At 45.3% G+C, this 13,076-nt stretch overlaps 1 protein-coding gene across 1 annotated transcript in view; it reads right to left on the bottom strand.

Annotated features, from left to right (window-relative positions):
* The window catches only part of FUT8 (fucosyltransferase 8), a 288,014-nt gene that overhangs the window by 101,374 nt on the left and 173,564 nt on the right, over window positions 1-13,076 (bottom strand). The window lies entirely within an intron of this gene.

Raw genomic sequence — 13,076 nt, 5'->3', positions numbered from 1 at the left:
ACATACTGTATGCAGTACTGTAGTGCTGGCAGTATTGATTAGGATATCTTTTTAGCGTTGCAGCCTCTGGTACTTCGTTTTAATCTTATGCTATTTTAAAGATATATATCTAAATAAAATATATTTTATTGCACTTACACTCATTGTCTTTTGTTGGTTAATTCTGACAGTGGAGAATGACAGGAATATTGGAAGATGCTGCTGCCTGTGACGAAGCAGTGGAAAACAGGACAATGCTGCAGTGAGTGAAGGATAGTGGGAAGTTGGAGGATGCCTCTGCTAGAAGTAGGCAGGAGGGAAAATAGCAGATGTTGCTGTCAGTGGAGAACAGGAGACAATTTGACCGATGCTGCTGCCTAGGATAAAGTGATTGGAAATTGGACAATGCTGCTGCCAGTGTTGGATGGGGGGGGAAGGGGAATAGCAGGTGCTGCCAGTGGTGGATGGGAGGGAAAATGACAGGTGCTGCCAGTGGTTGATGGGAGGGAAAATGGCAGGTGCTGCCAGTGGTGGATGGGAGGGAAAATGACAGGGGCTGCCAGTGGTGGATGGGAGGGAAAATGGCAGGCGCTGCCAGTGGTGGATAGGAGGGAAAATGACAGGTGCTGCCAGTGGTGGATGGGAGGGAAAATGGCAGGTGCTGCCAGTGGTGGATGGGAGGGAAAATGACAGGGGCTGCCAGTGATGGATGGGAGGGAAAATGGCAGGCGCTGCCAGTGGTGGATAGGAGGGAAAATGACAGGTGCTGCCAGTGGTGGATGGGAGGGAAAATGGCAGGCGCTGCCAGTGGTGGATGGGAGGGAAAATGGCAGGTGCTGCCAGTGTTGGATGGGGGGGAAATGGCAGGTGCTGCCAGTGGTGGATGGGAGGGAAAATGGCAGGTGCTGCCAGAGGTGGATGGGAGGGAAAATGGCAGGTGCTGCCAGTGGTGGATGGGAGGGAAAATGGCAGGTGCTGCCAGTGGTGGATGGGAGGGAAAATGGCAGGTGCTGCCAGTGGTGGATGGGAGGGAAGTTGAGGATACTGCTGTCTTTTGAGAAGAGGTGGGATAAAGACTAAGCCACTGCTCGTGGGGAGGATACTTGTGGGGTCCTGCGCTCTGGTGTACTGTCCATTCACTTGTGAAATTGCGGAGCCCAGGCTACAGAAGACTAACTGGGGAGAAGAACAAAAATAATTGGCAATGCTGAAGTCCACAGCAGTTACATTTGTATATAAGAAGTATAGATATACCAGCTGAAGTCTTCACAAAGCTCAATATATTCTTCTTCACTCCCAGACTTCATGTCTGTGTGTAACGTAGAAGTTCAGTTCGTTAGTTGAATCTCTTAACTAGATACCAAGGTGACCTTATGTGGCAGCGCACACTGCATGAGTAACACTGCACGGTGTGCTTACATATGCATGAAACCCTTGATATGAGTCCAAATGGGAAAATGTACAAGCAGTATTGCAAATAAGAGCAGTAAGATAGTTAATGGTGGCGAGCTTCATGCCGAGGGTCCGCTCTCAAGATAATGAAAATTGTAGGGCTACAAATATTTACCAAAATGGAAATCTAAAGTAAATCAATGCCGCACATTCATGATGCCACACAGGCACTACAGTTTCACGCCAAATGGCGGTTCATCTTGGCAGAAGATATGTTCGTCTTTGAAATAAATAATGAATTAAAGGGATTATTCCAATCTTCTGAAATAGGTATTGGTGATAGAGCTGGGGAACACAAGCACTTTTGCAATTTACTGGTTAGAGCAGGGGTCCCCAACTCCAGTACTCAAGGCCCACCAACATGTCATGTTTTCAGGATTTCCTTAGTCTTGCCCAGGTAATAATTGCATCACCTGTGCAATGCAAAGGAAATCCTGAAAAAATGACCTGTTGGTGGGCCTTGAGGACTGGAGTTGGGGACCCCTGGGTTAGAGATATTAACACTTTTCTTTTATTTACTGCTGGTTGCCTTGGAGACCGACTGCAGCTGCTAGGCAGAAGAACATTTGCAGCACGTATAAGCTCTTCTCTATTGAGCTTGTAAGCACTTCAGAAACTGGCCAGGATCTCTGGAGGGCGCTGTTACCTCCTAATCCCGGCCAACTACTTCACAGTGCTTATAACCTAAACAGCAGTAGAGGTCGGTTTCCTAGGTAATAAGCTGTAAACAAAGGAAATGTTAATATCTCAATGTTAATATCTCCAGAACGGCTGAAAATCTTAATAAGTAGCAAACGGCAAAAGTGCTTGTATTTAGAAACAATGTCCATCTATGAAGATGGGAAATAACCCTTTTTGGAATCTCCGTTGCATGGCTGACCAGTGTTCAATCATTAAAGCAGATGACTGATGCAGACAACCCCCTCTCTAACGACGGTCACTCTAATTGTCATCTGTGGCATATAATTTAGATACCACACAACATATACAGTACATAGGTGGGATGCACCAGATCTGCGCTAACCTAATGGTGACTTCATCAGACAACCTTGTTTGTTTTCAAGCAGCAATAATTATGTGCAGGGTGATACTTGGGGGTTAGACATCTACACACCCAATGATCTGGAGTCCAATGTCTTGACCCCCGCTCCATTCATTGTTTATGGGGTTGGCGGTCATACACGTCATAGGCCCATATACATAGTGGAGACATTGTCGTGGATTAACACCACCGCTCCAGTCATTGTCCATGGAGATGGCGGTCATACTTGCCACAGACCCATATACAAGAATGGAGACATTGTCATGGATTAACACCACCGCTCCAGTCATTGTCTATATTGTCTATGGGGATGGCGGTCATACACATCATAGGCCCATGTACATGAATTGGAGTTGTCATGGATTAACACCATTGCTCCAGTCATTGATCATGGGGATGGCGGTCATGCATGTTATAGGTCCATATACACTGCTCAAAAAAACAAAGGGAACACTAAAATAACAGATCCTAGATATCACTGAATTAAATATTCCAATTGCAAATTTTTATTCATTACATAGTGGAATGTGTTGAGAACAATAAAACCTAAAAATGATCAATGCAAATCAAAATGAATATCCCATGGAGGTCTGGATTTGGAATGATGCTCAAAATCAAAGTGGAAAATCAAATTACAGGCTGATCCAACGTCCGCGGAAATGCTTCAAGACAAGGAAATGATGCACAGTAGTGTGTGCGGCCTCCGCATGCATGTATGACCTCCCTACAATGCCTGGGCATGCTCCTGATGAAGCGGCGGATGGTTTCCTCAGGGATCTCCTCCCAGACCTGGACTAAAGCATCCGCCAACTCCTAGACAGTCTGTTGTGCAACGTGACGTTGGTGGATGGTGACAGACATGATATTCCAGATGTGTTCAATCGGATTCAGGTCTGGGGAACGGGTGGGCCATAGCTTCAATGCCTTCATCTTGCAGGAACTGCTGACACACTCCAGCCACATGAGGTCTGGCATTGTCTTGCATTCGGAGGAACCCAGGGCCAACCGCACCAGCATATCATCTCACAAGGGGTCTGAGGATCTCATCTCAGTATCTATTGGCAGTCAGGCTCCCTCTGCCGAGCACATGGATGGCTGTGCGGCCCTCCAAAGAAATGCCACCGCACACCATTACTGACCCACTGCCAAACCGGTCATGCTGAAGGATGTTGCAGCAGCAGATCGCTCTCCACGGCATCTCTAGACTCTGTCACGTCTGTTACATGTGCTCAATGTGAACCTGCTTTCATCAGTAAAGAGCACAGAGCTCCAGTGGTGAATTTGCCAATCCTGGTGTTCTATGGCAAATGTCAATCGTCCTGCACGGTGTTGGGCTGTGAGCACAACCCACATCTGTGGACGTCGGCACTCAGACCATCCTCATGGAGTCGGTTTCTAAACATTTGCGCAGACACATGCACATTTGTGGCCTGCTGGAGGTCATTTTGCAGGGCTCTGGCAGTGCTCCTCCTGTTCCTCCTTGCACAAAGGCTGAGGTAGTGGTCCTGCTGCTGGGTTGTTGCCCTCCTACGGCCCCCTCCACGTCTCCTGGTAGCGCCTCCAGCCTCTGGACACTACGCTAACAGACACAGCAAACCTTCTTGCCACAGCTCACATTGATGTGCCATCCTGGATCAGCTGCACTACCTGAGCCACTTGTGTGGGTTGCAGGGTCCGTCTCATGCTACCATGAGTGTGAAAGCACAACCAACATTCAAAAGTGACCAAAACATCAGCCAGAAAGCATTGGTACTGAGATGTGGTCTGTGGTCTCCACCTGCAGAACCACTCTTTTATTGAGTGTGTCTTGAAAATTGCCAATAATTTCCATCTGTTGTCTATTCCATTTACACAACAGCATGTGAAATTGATTGTCAAACAGTGTTGCTTCCTAAGTGGACAGTTTGATTTCACAGAAGTTTGATTTACTTGGAGTTATATTCTGTTGTTTAAGTGTTCCCTTTATTGTTTTGAGCAGTGTACATGAATGAAGGAGTTGTCATGGATTAACACCACCGCTTCAGAGACCCTCCCACTGAAGAAATAATTATCACCCATCCTGTCGAAATGTTGGTTATCAGACTTGCCACTTTAATGACTGAAAAACCAAGATCGGTAAGGACAACCTAAATTAATCTACAACCGCTGCATATTCCTTATATCTACTTCGTGTAAGGGTTAATCCAAACAATCATGATCCAAATCAGCAGAAAAATCTGGATGTGTAATAAGCAGATTTTGATGCAGACTTGCAACACTGCAAAGAGTAACGAAGCGGCTCAGAATTTCATGAAGATTTCGTAGAGTACATGAGGATAAAGGGGGTATCAATTTTGAGGTGTGGAATCCACCATATCTAATTTTAACTTTATATAGTACTAGATGGTGGCCCGATTCTAACGTATTGGGTTTTCAATAATATGTATAGTAGTATATAGCACAGCCCACGCAGCATATAACACAGCCCACGTAGTATATAACACAGCCCATGTAGTATATAACACAGTCCACGTAGTATATAGCACAGCCACATAGTATATTGCCCAGCCACGTAGTATACAGCACAGCTAGGTAGTATATAGCACAGCCCACGTAGTATATAGCACAGCCCACGTAGTATATAGCACAGAGACGTAGTATATAACACAGGCCACGCAGTATATAACACAGCCCACGTAGTATATAGCAATGTGGGCACCATATCCCTGTTAAAAAAAGAATTAAAATTAAAAATAGTTAGATACTCACCTTCCGGCGCCCCCCCGGATCCAGTCCAGGCGTTTAGTGATGCTCCTCACGACGCTCCGGTCCCAAGAATGCATTGCGGCAATAACACGTGATGATGTAGCGGTCTCGCGAGACCGCTACGTCATCTCCGGTCATTGCGCCGGAAGGTGAGAATATAATGATTTTTTAAATTATTTTTAACATTAGATCTTTTTACTATTGATGCTGCATAGGCAGCATCAATAGTAAAAAGTTGGTCACACAGGGTTAATAGCAGCATTAACCCCTTTCTGACATCTGACGTACTATCCCGTCAAGGTGGGGTGGGCCCGTATGCCCACCGACGGGATAGTACGTCATACGCGGCCGGGTGTCAGCTACCTATCGCAGCTGACATCCGGCACTATATGCCAGGAGCGGTCACGGACCGCCCCCGGCATATTAACCCCCGGCACACCGCCATTAAACATGATCGTGGTGGGCCGGCGGTACAGGGAAGCATCGCGCAGGGAGGAGGCTCCCTGCGGGCTTCCCTGAGACCCCCGCAGCAATGCGATGTGATCGCGTTGCTCCGAATGTCTCCTACCTCCTTCCTCACTGCAGGCCCCGGATCCAAGATGGCCGCGGCATCCGGGTCCTGCAGGGAGGGAGGTGGCTTACCAAGTGCCTGCTCAGAGCAGATGCTTGGTAAGCCTGCAGTGCTCTAACATAGATCGCTGATCTGACAGAGTGCTGTGCAATCTGTCAGATCAACGATCTGTGATGTTCCCCCCTGGGACAAAGTAAAAAAAAAAAAAAAAAATTCCTAAATAATGGAAAAAAAAATATATATATATATATACATATATATATATATATATATATATATATATATATATACACATATATATATATATATATATATACATATATATATATATATATATATATATATATATATATATATATATATATATTATTCCCATAAATACATTTCTTTATCTAAATAAAAAACAAACAATAAAAGTACACATATTTAGTATCGCCGCGTCCGTAACGACCCGACCTATAAAACTGGCCCACTAGTTAACCCCTTCAGTAAACACCGTAAGAAAAAAAAAAACGAAGCAAAAAACAACGCTTTATTATCATACCGCTGAACAAAAAGTGGAATAACACGCGATCAAAAAGACAGATATAAAAAAAATGGTACCGCTGAAAACGTCATCTTGTCCCGCAAAAAACGAGCCGCCATACAGCATCATCAGCAAAAAAATAAAAAAGTTATAGTCCTGAGAATAAAGCGATGCAAAAATAATTATTTTTTCTATAAAAATAGTTTTTATCGTATAAAAGCGCCAAAACATAAAAAAATGATATAAATGAGGTATCGCTGTAATCGTACTGACCAGAAGAATAAAACTGCTTTATCAATTTTACCAAACGCGGAACGGTATCAACGCCTCCACCAAAAGAAATTCATGAATAGCTGGTTTTTGGTCATTCTGCCTCACAAAAATCGGAATAAAAAGCGATCAAAAAATGTCACGTGCCCGAAAATGTTACCAATAAAAACGTCAACTCGTCCCGCAAAAAACAAGACCTCACATGACTCTGTGGACCAAAATATGGAAAAATTATAGCTCTTAAAATGTGGTAACGCAAAAAATAATTTTTGCAATAAAAAGCGTCTTTCAGTGTGTGACGACTGCCAATCATAAAAATCCGCTAAAAAACCCGATATAAAAGTAAATCAAACCCCCCTTCATCACCCTTTTAGTAAGGGAGAAATTAAAAAAATGTATTTATTTCCATTTTCCCATTAGGGCTAGGGTTAGGGCTAGGGTTAGGTTTGGGGCTAGGGTTAAAACTACAGTTAGGGTTGGGGCTAAAGTTAGGGTTAGGGTTTAGATTACATTTATGGTTGGGAATAGGGTTGGGAATAGGGTTGGGATTAGGGTTAGGGGTGTGTCAGGGTTAGACGTGTGGTTAGGGTTACTGTTGGGATTAGGGTTTCGGGTGTGTTTGGATTAGGGTTTCAGTTATAATTGGGGGGGGGGGTTCCATTGTTTAGGCACATCAGGGGCTCTCCAAACCTGACATGGCGTCCGATCTCAATTCCAGCCAATTCTGCGTTGAAAAAGTAAAACAGTGCTTCTTCCCTTCCGATCCCTCCCGTGTGCCCAAACAGGGGTTTACCCCAACACATGGGGTATCAGCGTACTCAGGACAAATAGGACAACAACTTATGGGGTCCAATTTCTCCTGTTACCCTTGGAAAAATACAAAACTGGGGACTAAAAAATAATAATTGTGGGAAAAAAAAAAGATTTTTTATTTTCACGGCTCTGCATTATAAACTGTAGTGAAACACTTGGGGGCTCAAAGCTCTCACAACACATCTAGATGAGTTCCTTAGGGGGTCTACTTTCCAAAATGGTGTCACTTGTGGGGGATGTCTACTGTTTAGGTACATTAGGGGCTCTGCAAACGCAAAGTGACGCCTGCAGACCATTCCATCTAAGTCTGCATTCCAAATGGCGCTCCTTCCCTTCCGAGCCCTCCCATGCGTCCAAACGGTGGTTCCCCCCCACATATGGGGTATCAGCGTACTCAGGACAAATTGTACAACAACTTTTGAGGTCCAATTTCTCCTGTTACCCTTGGGAAAATACAAAACTGGGGGCTAAAAAATAATTTTTGTGGGAAAAAATTTTTGTTTTATTTTTACGGCTCTCCATTATAAACTTCTGTGAAGCCCTTGGTGGGTCAAAGCGCTCACCATACATCTAGATAAGTTCCTTAGGGTGTCTACTTTCCAAAATGGTGTCACTTGTGGGGGGTTTCAATGCACATCAGGGGCTCTCCAAACGCAACATGGTGTCCCATCTCGATTCCAGTCAATTTTGCATTGAAAAGTCAAATGGCGCTCCTTCGCTTCCGAGCTCTGTCATGCGCCCAAACAGTGGTTTACCCCCACATATGGGGTATCGATGTACTCAGGAGAAATTGTACAACAACTTTTGGGGTCCATTTTCTCCTGTTACCCTTGGTAAAATAAAACAAATTGGAGCTGAAGTAAATTTTTTGTGAAAAAAAGTTAAATGTTCATTTTTATTTAAACATTCCAAAAATTCCTGTGAAGCACCAGAAGGGTTAATAAACTTCTTGAATATGGTTTTGAGCACCTTGATGGGTGCAGTTTTTAGAATGGTGTCACACTTGGGTATTTTCTATCATATAGACCCCTCAAATGAGATGTGGTCCCTAAAAAAAATGGTGTAAAAATGAGAAATTGCTGGTCAACTTTTAACCCTTATAACTCCCTAAAAAAAAAAAATTTTGGTTCCAAAATTGTGCTGATGTAAAGTAGACATGTGGGTAATGTTACTTATTAAGTATTTTGTGTGACATATCTCTGTGATTTAAGGGCATAAAAATTCAAAGTTGGAAAATTGCGAAATTTTCAAAATTTTCATCAAATTTCCGTTTTTTTGTTCACAAATAAACGCAGGTAATATCAAAGAAATGTTACCACTATCGTGAAGTACAATATGTCACGAGAAAACAGTGGCAGAATCACTGGGATCCGTTCAAGCGTTCCAGAGTTATAACCTCATAAAGGGACAGTGGTCAGAATTGTAAAAATTGGCCCGGTCATTAACGTGCAAACCACCCTTGGTGGTAAAGGGGTTAACGGACTGCGTTACACCGCGTTATGCTGCGGTGTAACGCAGTCCATTTAATGGACTGCTAAACCGCAATGGGGGCACTGACTGGCAGGGAGTATGGACAGGGCACTGACTGGAGGGGAGTAGGGAAGGGCGAATTCGTGGCCGGACTGTGCCCGTCGCTGATTGGTCACGGCAGGCTGGCAGCGACCAATTAGCGACGCAGGATTTCCGTGACAGACAAACAGACGGAAGTGACCCGTAGACGATTATATAGATAGATGTGTTAAAATCAATAAATACATATAACCCAGGTTTTTGATAATTTACCTGTTGTATTAAGTCACAAAGTGAAGCGGGGGCTAGGTTAGTTCAGATTGGTGGTTAATTCCTTAGAACCCCTTTAATAGTACAATACCGATTTAAACTTTTCATAACATTTTCTTTAAAGATTGCCCTTATTTTTTATTCCTATAGCTCTGTTGAGTATTCTGTTTTTTTCGCTTTTAAAAACCGCCATACGGTTCCAATATGAGCATTTTCATTTTTAAAGTAATTCCAAAAGGGCATGGTTCACAGGATTCCTCAGGGGTGTGTCTCCAGCTTGCTCTGCATAATTATTCTGAGCATCGCCCCCTTAGCCACAAAAAGTAGCATTAAATAAAAAGGCACAAATCTCAAGAACCGTATGGTGAATTTAAAAAAAAAAAAAGAAAGAAAAACACAGAATAATCGGGCCAGCAGTGAGAAAAGAGAAAAAAGTGGTCACTTCTGAACTGATGACAGGTTCTCTTTAAATTGAAAATCACAATTCTAGCAAAAATGTGACAAGTACTGTAATGAGCAGAATTTACGTTTCTTTTACTTGAAGTATGTAGAGAAGTGGTTAGCAGTGGACTTGGCATGTTAAAAACTTTACTGCAATTTTCACGCCGGGAGACATGAAATCCAACTAATATTAATGACAGAGAAATAATATATGAGGTTGTCAATCACCTGCAACACGAGCTGCCTGGGAAAAAGGAGGCTGATATATATATATTTTTTTTTTTTGCTACTTCAGAATGGGGATCAAAAACCTAATTTCTAAGGCAGATTATTTCCCTGGACTTGTGAAAAGAAAGAGAAGAAAAGAGCTATTATCGCATAGCATTCAATGTTTTGTCTCCAATTATTTTTTTTTGGTCAAGCAGATTTGGTTCTTGTCTGTCTTGCAAGGACAGAAGAAGGCCCCTGTGCAAGAGTAGGAAATGGGCCCTTTGTTGTCCAATAGTGTTTGTGGTAGAAGAAGGCCCCTGTAGGATATGGGCCATATGCAGCCCAATAGTGTGTCTGTGACAGAAGAAGGCCCCTATAGGAAATGGGCCATTTGTAGCCTAATAGTGTGTCTGTGACAGAAGACGGTCACTATAGGAAATGGGCCCTTTGTAGTCCAATAGTGTGTCTGTGACAGAAGAAGGTCACTATAGGAAATGGGCCCTTTGTAGTCCAATAGTGCGCCTGTGACAGAAGAAGTGTGGCACCCCAGGAGTCCGGTTGCCACAGTGGCATTGCTTCCCTCACAGGGAGTAATGTCATGCCTGGAAGCAAGGCGGGGTCCCCTTATTAAGTGTCAGTAGAGAGAAGTAGAGCAGAACCTGGGGAGTGGAGCTGTGATAAATCCTGCCACAGAGAGGAGCGCTAGGAACCGGATACCGGAGTCCCCGATTGTGCGGGTACTGAAGTCCTGGCAGCTAAATCCAGGGGGCCGGGGACTGCAGGTCTCCTGGCCCGATCTCAGCAGCACAGTGGCACAGCAGAATATCAGAGCCTGGAGCAGACACAAAGGAGCAGCACCTGTGATAGGCTTGAGCTGCCTGCCATGTGGGCAACAGTTAATTTTTAAAAACAGAGAGACACAGTTAGTTAGCAGCAGGAGGGTGAGCTGTTAGGCAGCAAGGAAAAAGGGAGGACAGAAGAAGGAAGGGCTCCGTACCTACCTGGCCAGGGGTATCCAAAAATTGCTTCCAGGCTGCTCGCCTCTTGTAATCTGTTACCAGTACCCCGGTCTGTAGTATCAACCATCAAGTAAAGGAAAAGAAAACTACAGCCCTTGAGTCATTCAGTGATCTCTTGTGTTTTGAGTCCTGCACCACATGGTACACAAAGCCACATAGTACACAAACGGGACCGGTAGCCCTGGGGCCCTGCTCCACCTGTGGGGAGCAGAACCATTCCATCTGCGTCACCATCAGCCCCAGCAGGCTCCTTTAGCAGCGTCGGCCATCCGTTGCCGAACACCACAGGTGGCGTCACGTTAAATCCCATATACATATTCCCCATTTTACGGCACAGCCGGGGCCACGGAGTTGGATCACAGCCCCGTGACTTCCCCAAAGAACTGTCCGACCCAGTTCCGAGTACCCCACGACCCTGGTGGGTGTGTCATTTTGGCATCACGAACAGGATTTTGTAGCCCGGTATTACTGGGTACTGTGTGTCATAGACTTTATTGAACTGTATAATAGCCGTGCTTACTGCGCCACATGGCGAGCAGAAAGCAGGAGGCCCCGACTTGGAAACCCCTGGGAGTTAAATCCATCCCGCCTGCGGAGCAGCCGCTTACTACGGTAATGATACCCAGAGCCGGGCTGAGGTTCACTAGGAAGGAAGGAGATGCCCAATCTAGGAGAGGATCCAGAGGCGGGCGCGGCCGCAGCCAATAGAGAGCGCACTACACCAGTACCAGTGCTATGAAGGTCTACCGTAGTACCCTAGGTCAGATCCCCGTAAGGTTCCGTATGTAAGTAGATTGTGTAAATAAGACATGTAAATATGTAATGTAAGTACGTAATCATCAAACATATGAGCCTACAGAGACTCTGCAAGAACTCTTGAGCAATCCTATTTTACTTGATTTAATGGACGATTGGGTCACTGGACTCATTGTGACCAGGACAATACTTGTATATCGTTACCAACCTGGCTCAGGAATGAACAATGGACAATAGATGCATGGACTATTCGTCACCAGGACTATTTTTGAGCTTTGGTTTTTGCAATTTCAATTTTTGAAATCTTGTAAATAGTTATGATTGTTCACTTGTTAATTTGTTTATTATTTGTTTCCTCAGTCCGGGAGTACTGAATTTCACTAGGGGGTATGTGGCACTCCAGGAGTCCAATTGCCACAGTGGCATTGCCTCCCTCACAGGGAGTAATGTCATGTCTGGAAGCAAGGAGGGGTCCCCTTACCAGGTGTCAGTAGGAGAGAAGTAGAGCAGAACCTGGGGAGTGAAGCTGTGATCAAACTTGCCCCAGAGCTAGGCGCTAGGAACCGGATACCGGAGTCCGTGGTTGCGCGGGTACTGAAGTCCCGACAGCTAAATCCGGAGGGCAGGGGACTGCAGGTCTACTGGCCCGATCTAATACCCGGCGGCACAGCAGCATACCAGAGCCTGGAGTAGACACAAGGGAGCGGCACCTGTGATAGGCTCGAGCTGCCTGCCATGTGGGCAACAGTTAATTTTTAAAAACAAAGAGAGACAGTTATTTAGCAGCAGGAGGGTGAGATGCTAGGCAGCAAGGATAAAGGGAGGACAGCACAGAAGGAAGCCCTCCGTACCTACCTGGCCAGGTGTCCCCAAAAATTGCTTCCAGGCTGCCTGGCTCTCCTTTATGATCCGTTACCAGTACCCCGGTCTGTACTATCAACCATCAAGTAAAGGAAATGAAAACTACAGCCCTTGTGTTATTCAGTGATCTCTTGCGCCCTGAGTCCTGCACTACAAGGTACACGAAGCCTGACGGGATCGGTATCCCTGGGGCCCCACTCCACCTGTGGGGAGCAGAACCATCCCAGCTGCATCACCATCAGCCCCAGCGGTCTCCTTTAACAGCATCGGTTGCCGAACACCACAGGTGGCATCACGTTAAATCCAATGTACATATTCCCCATTTTACGGCACAGCCAGGACCACGGAGTCGGGTCACGGACCCGTGACTTCCCCAAAGAACTGTCCGACCCGGTTCAGAGTACCCCACGGCCCTCGTGAGCGTGTCCGAAGGCCTCTGCAGGAAATGTGCCCTTTGTAGTCCAATAGTGTGCCTGTGTCAGAAGAAGGCCCCTGTAGGAAATGGGCCCTTTGTAGTCCAATAGTGTGTATGTGGCGGAGGAAGGCCCCTGTAGGAAATGGGCCCTTTGTAGTCCAATAGTGTGTCTGTGGTAGAAGCTGCTTGATAGATGG

The sequence above is a fragment of the Ranitomeya imitator genome, chromosome 1 (assembly GCF_032444005.1).
Source record: "Ranitomeya imitator isolate aRanImi1 chromosome 1, aRanImi1.pri, whole genome shotgun sequence".
In the NCBI taxonomy this organism is placed as follows: domain Eukaryota; kingdom Metazoa; phylum Chordata; class Amphibia; order Anura; family Dendrobatidae; genus Ranitomeya; species Ranitomeya imitator.
The sequence above is the reverse complement of the archived record's forward strand: the minus strand, read 5'-3'. Positions and strand labels throughout refer to the sequence as shown.